Source organism: Bufo bufo, chromosome 9, assembly GCF_905171765.1.
Source record: "Bufo bufo chromosome 9, aBufBuf1.1, whole genome shotgun sequence".
Lineage (NCBI taxonomy): Eukaryota > Metazoa > Chordata > Amphibia > Anura > Bufonidae > Bufo > Bufo bufo.
The window spans coordinates 150558024-150564718 of NC_053397.1; positions in this window are offsets into that span (position 1 = coordinate 150558024).

Consider the following 6695-nt stretch of genomic DNA (forward strand, 5'->3'; position numbering starts at 1 on the left):
AGTGGAAATATCTGATTATTCCAGTATTACATATTAATTTTTACTCAGTTGCAGTATCACTAAGATCTTTATTAAATTGGTAGATAACAATCAGTTGCATTCCCCTTCCAATACTATAGAATGTTTATCCAACATTGTCTGGGTCATAGGTTCTTCCGATGTATATACATTGACATGCAAAAGTTTGAGCAGCCCTGGTCAAAATGACTGTTACAGTGAACAGTAAAGCAAGTTGAAGATGACATTTTCAAAATAACAAAAAAGGAAAGGCTGCCAAAGCAATACTTTGGGCACCCTGCGAGGTACCTAGTAGCACCCCCTTTAGCAAGTATCAAAGCTTGTAAATGCATTTTGCAGCTAGCCAAAAGTCTTTCAATTCTTGTTTGAGGGATTCTGATCAATTCTTCCTTGCAAAAGTCTTCCAGTTCCGTGAGATTCCTGGGCCTTCAGCTTGCGTCTTTTAAAGTAGTCTATTGTGGATTTTGAGGTGCACTATCCATTTGGAGAAGCCATCCTGTCTTTAAATTCAGCTTTTTAACAATTGGTGTTATGTTTGCTTTCAGAATTTGCTGGAATTTCATTAAATCCATTCTTCACTCTACCTGTGAAATGTTCCCCGTGCCATTGGCTGCAACACAACCCTAAAGCATGATTTAAACTGCCATGTCACATTTGAAGACACCCTGAAGCACCCCTAGAGTAGAAACTCCCAAAGAGTGACCCCATTTTAGAAACTACGCCCCTCAAGGTATTCAAAATTGATTTTACAAAATGTAACCCTTTAGGTTTTCAACAAGAATTAAAAGAAAATGGAGATGAAATTTCAGAATTTCACTTTTTTGGCAGATTTTCCATTTTAATCATTTTTTTTCCCACTAACAAAGCAAGGGTTAACAGCCAAACAAAACTCAATATTTATTGCACTGATTCTTTAGTTTACAGAAACACCCCATATGTGGTCATACACTGCTGTACGGGCACACAGCATTGTGCCGAAGAAAAGGAACGCCATGTGGTTTTTGGAAAGCAGATTTCACTGGGAGAATTTTAAGCTGCCATGTCACATTTGAAGACCCCCTGATGCACTCCTAGAGTAGAAACTCCAAAAAAAGACCCCATTTTGGAAACTATGGGATAAGGTGGCAGTTTTGTTGGTATTATTTTAGGGTACATATGATTTTTGGTTGCTCTATAATACACTTTTTGTGAGGCAAAGTAACAAAAAATAGATGTTTTTTCACAGTTTTTATTTTTTGTTATTTACAATGTTCATCTGACAAGTTAGATCATGTGGTATTTTTATATAGCAGGTTGTTACAGACGCGACAATAACAAATATGACAACTTTTTTGTTGTTTGTTTCAGTTTTACATAATAAAGCATTTTTGAAAAAAAAAATATTTTTTTGTGTCTCCATATTCTGAAAGCCATAGTTTTTTTTAGTTTTTTTTGGGGGTGACTGTCTTATGTAGGGGCTCATTTTTGCGAGATGAAATGATGGTTTGGCACTATTTTGGGGCGCATATGACTTTTTGATCACTTGGTATTACAAAAAAATGGCTTTCATGACACCGTTTTTATTTTATTAAATTTTTACGTTATTTACCTGAGGGGTTAGGTCATATGATATTTTGATAAAGAAGGTCGTTACATATGTGGTGATACCTAATATGTCTACTTTTTTTTATTTATGTAAGTTTTACACAATGATATCATTTTTGAAACAAAAAAAAAATCATGTTTTAGTGTCTCCATAGTCTGAGAGCCATAGTTTTTTCAGTTTTGCTTTACAAACTGGTTTTTGCCTCTGTACTGCATCCACCTACCCTGCCTACCAGAGCGAATCCTTACACACTGTCGATATGTTTGTGATACTTTATACTGATTAGGGCATGAATTTGCTTTGGAGTTGTTTTTTTATAAAAAAAAGGGTAAAAATAGATTTTTGCATGTCACGTACATTTTTATGGCATTTTGAATTCAATGGGAACAGCACTGCAGTGATGTGCTCAGTCCACCACAAGATGGAGCTGTTTGCTTCCATTGCTGTAGCTATTGCTGAATGGCTGATCAGGGGGGTCAGCGGGACCTCCACTGATCAGCTAGTGATGGCTTACCTTGAAGATAGGCCACCACTTAATAGAAAGTAGACAATCCCTTTAATGTGGAAATGCATTGCAAGAATAAAGATTTTTTAGTGTCTTTAAAGTCTTTTTGGAAGCCTTCCTTTGGATTGCATCAGCATCACTGTAATGAAGCCATGCTCCCCTGCATTTTTTATGGGGTGGCCTGAGAAAGCTAAGAAAAGCCCTTTGACCAATGGCACAGTTTGAAGCAGTTAAACCCATATAGGTCCAACAACCTTGTGATTAAGGTACCCTTGGTGCTGTACACATACATAGCACAACCCAACTAGGTGAGAGTCCATTTGTATCTCTATTATACTTCTGCACTTATTTGTGTGCCCTTCTCTCTTCCCTGGTTTCTCACCATTCATAGGTTAGGTCATCAATATTACATACGTAGAAAAATTGTGATGGGGACAACCACTTGCAACTTTCAAATGACTTTAGTCCAAGGCTGTATAGTGGTTATTTCTGTTTCCTCTATTGTTACTGTGGTGATCTGTCTGCCAGGAGTACTCAGCCATTAGCCATGCCTATTAGATCAGTACAGTAATACGCTTCAGCACTGATGATGTGTGCTTTCCACAACTGTATTGTGGCACAGACACCACTAAACATAGCTGAATTATGGGTCATGTGCCATGTAACACAACTGAATTGGTGCTAGTGCCACTGTACACAGCTTTGACGACTTCTATTAGAACAATATGTCTAACAGAATGTCTTATAGGGATGGGGCCTGAACCACTTACTAGCCCACCATTGGATAGAAAACTAGTCTTTCTTCATGCAGCATCCATGATTGGCTGATACCAATGCCATTAGTATCTCTCTCGGTGTGAGACAGTGACAAATGCACCTAGAAAGGGTAAAACATATCTACTTCTGAGGACATTACAGTTTACTAGGTTTGTAATGTCATATGGTCTATAGTAGAGATGATCAAAGTTCTTGAAATTTTATTTAGGTAAAAATCAATTCTACCTGAATCAAAAGGAAAAAGATAGAGAGACCTACGCTAAATTCTCCACTGGAAAACAGATGTGCAAGTCAGATCCCCATCCAAAAGGACAAGGGTACTGAGCATCCTAATATCACACTTCTCTGAATGAGATATGAAAGTCAGTTCTCCTTCCAAAACGAGAAAACTGAATGGCTCAAGAGAAAATTGCCCTGGTTAGCTAAGTAGCTTTTGTAGGGGTCTTGGGGTTGCTCTTTCTCATTAGGAAGACCACCTAGTATGCATGAATAGTATTGTGGTCCAGTCAATGCTGCTCTGCTTTTTATGTATAAATACATAATGTATGCAAATTAGCATATCTTACTTCTGCAGATCAGATAGGCTTAATTTTCTTTTCTTTTTGGAAGAAAAGCTAATTTGAATATCTTTCACAGAAATCCAAGGGTTTTCTTGTCGGTGCTGTACCAGAATGATGATTTTAAGAAGGGGTAAAATCCAGGACATTGGGTCCTTTTTTAAGATGGAAAACAGCATAACTAATTATTAAAGTATATTACAAAAATGATTTTTTTTTGGGCTGTTTAGAACAGTTTAAAAGAAAATTGTTAACAAGTTTAGTTACTTTTTAAGTACTCTTCTTTGGAAGAGGAACTGATTTGTACATCTCTTTTCCAGTGGATTATTATATCTTTCTCTTTGATTTGCCCAAAATGAATCACAATAAATACATAGATGAATTCTAAATTGGTAGAACACATTTAATGTCTATTCTACAGGTATTTATTATTGTAGGCACAATGTAAAATTAATTATTGATGGTGTTAGAGGTTTTTTTATGGACATAATATCCTGGGCCCTGCTTTATTCATGTCTTGTACTAAGCTTACTAAAGCTGTTGTAACATTCTAAAATGATTTTAGGGATTTAGGTCAAAAGCTTAGGGTAAGGACCTCAAAGGTAGTATTTTCCAAAATACTACCGGTACCACGAGCCACACAAGAAAGGCAGTGAGAGATTAGGGAGGTTAACAAGTGGCTCAAGAACTGGTGTAGGAAGGAGGGGTTTGGGTTCCTGGTGAACTGGGCCGACTTTTCTGTTGGCTACAGGCTCTATTGTAGGCATGGGCTGCACCTGGGGAAGGGGCAGCTATGTTGGGGGAGATATGGCTAGAAGGTTGAAGGAGTGTTTAAACTAGGGACTGGGGGAGGGTAATTGCGTTATAGGATGGGAAGATAGTGCAGATAGAGACCGGGGGCAAGGTAATGGGACAGGGGGAGAAATGGAAGGAGGGACTAGTACAGCTCAGAAGGAAAAGTGTAGGGTACAAAATATACATAAACCTCTTAAATGTATGTATACTAATGCCAGAAACTTGACTAATAAAACTGGGGAACTGGAATTAGTGATGTGTGAGGAGGACTATGACATAGTGGGAATAACTGAGACATGGCTGAATGATAGCTATGACTGGGTGGTTAATGTACAGAGTTACTGTCATGGCGTGGTGTGGGAGGGGAACTCCACACTAAACACAAAAGTGAGGGAGAAGGTACCAGGCCTGAAAACTAGGGAAAGGGGAAAGGTCACCACCTGTTGCCCTGACAGCAGAATGAACAGACCCCGATGGTAGGACTGTTTATCCACAGGAACCTAAGCCTGGCTCACCCTAGAAGGCCCTAAATATAGTGATTGGGCCACAGATGACCTGGTGCTTCCCAGCTGAAGGAACAAGAGTCTGCCTCAGGTCTGGTACCAAGAGACAGGGAAATAAACACAATACAAAAAGGAAAGACACTTAACTCCGGGTAAATGGAAAGCAGAAACTCAGCCGAGATCCATACACCAAACGATCCACAACCAGAATGAGCTATCAATCGCAAGGAGTGATGGGTAAAGCCAGACTAAGAAGGGAGTAGTAATGGTCACATGATCTACACCTGAAAAAGAGGGGTGGACATCCCAGCAACACATAGACAAAGTAGACCAAAAGAAGCAGTCAGATGTGCAGCCAGTCTTTCCGATATTCTACCACCTGTCACGGGTGTGACAGTTACAGTCTGTTTGGAAAGGATCGTCAAAACCAGAGAGGGGGAGGGGTTTGCCATTATTTAAAGTCTTGTCTAAAGCCCACAGTCCAAGAAGACATAAATGAGGGACACCCAGGACCCACTTTATCCGGATGAGCTCTGTGAAAAGCTTTCAACAGACGCTTAGCATTAACGTCGGCCGCTGGGACCCACATCCTCACCTTCGGTCCTTAACCCTTCCAATGCACGAGATAGGAGTCAATTATCCTGGCGATTTGAAATTCCAAATTACCGTCCACCATCACAGGAGCAGGAGGCAAGGTGGACGGTTCAACAGGTTCAACATAACCCTTCAACAAGGACTTATGGAGCACATTATGAATTTTTGAAGCTTGGGGGAGCCCAAGACTAAAGGCTACCGGGTTAAAAATGGCAGTGACAATGGACCAATAAACCTTGAACCCAACTTCCAAGAAGGTATTTTCAACTTAATTTTTCTTGTGGACAACCACACAGAACCACCCACTCTCAGGTCTTGTCAGCCATTTATACTTTCCCATCTTTTCCAGATTATTTTGAATTTTCCGCCAAATAGCTGACAAAGAAGAAGAAAATCTTTCCGCTTCAGGTATACCAGAAGTCTCAGTGCCAGAAAATGTGCTAAATTGCGGGTGGAACCCATATGTCCCAAAAAACAGCGACTTATCAGTAGATTCCTGTCTACGGTTGTTTATGGCAAACTCAGCCAAAGACAAGAATGAAGACCACTCCTCTTTATTCTCTGAGACAAAACATCTCACATCTCAAGTAAGTCTCCAAATTCTGTTTCGTGCTTTCAGTCTGTCTGTCCGACTGAGGGTGAAAGGCCGAAGAGAAGGACAATTGTACCCCCATACGAGTACAGAACGCTTTCCAGAACATGGAAACAAACTGAGTCCCTCTATCAGACACCACATCAGAGGGAATACCATGTAGTTTCACAATGTTATCAGAGTTTTAGCATTTGGAAGACCTGGTAAAGCTATAAAGTGCACCATCTTACTAAAGCGATCAACAACCACCAGAATCACAGTTTTCCCCCGAAGAATTAGGTAAATATGTGATAAAATCCATGGATAGATGAGTCCATGGTCTAGGAGGAATGGGCAGCGGAAGTAAAGATCCGGAAGGCCGGGTATGTGTCACCTTAGCACGTGCACAAGTACTACAAGCTGACACATACTCCTCAACACACTTGCGTAAACCTGCCCACCAGAATCTATGAGATATGAGATCGACAGTGGATCTTCTCCCTGGGTGTCCTGTGAGAACAGTACAGTGATGTTCCTCGAACACCTTGTGATGTAGCTCAGAAGGAACAAAGAACTTCTCTGGAGGGAAAGAATCCAGTGCTTATCCCTGGGCCTCCAACACCTCTGCCTTAAGTTCGGGGTAAAGGTTGGATATTACTACCCCATTGAACACTATCGGGCCTGGATCTTCCAAATCACCTCCCCCAGGAAAGCTACTTGACAAGGCATCAGCCTTGATATTCTTAACTCCAGGGCGATAGGTGACAATGAAATTAAATCTGGTAAAAAA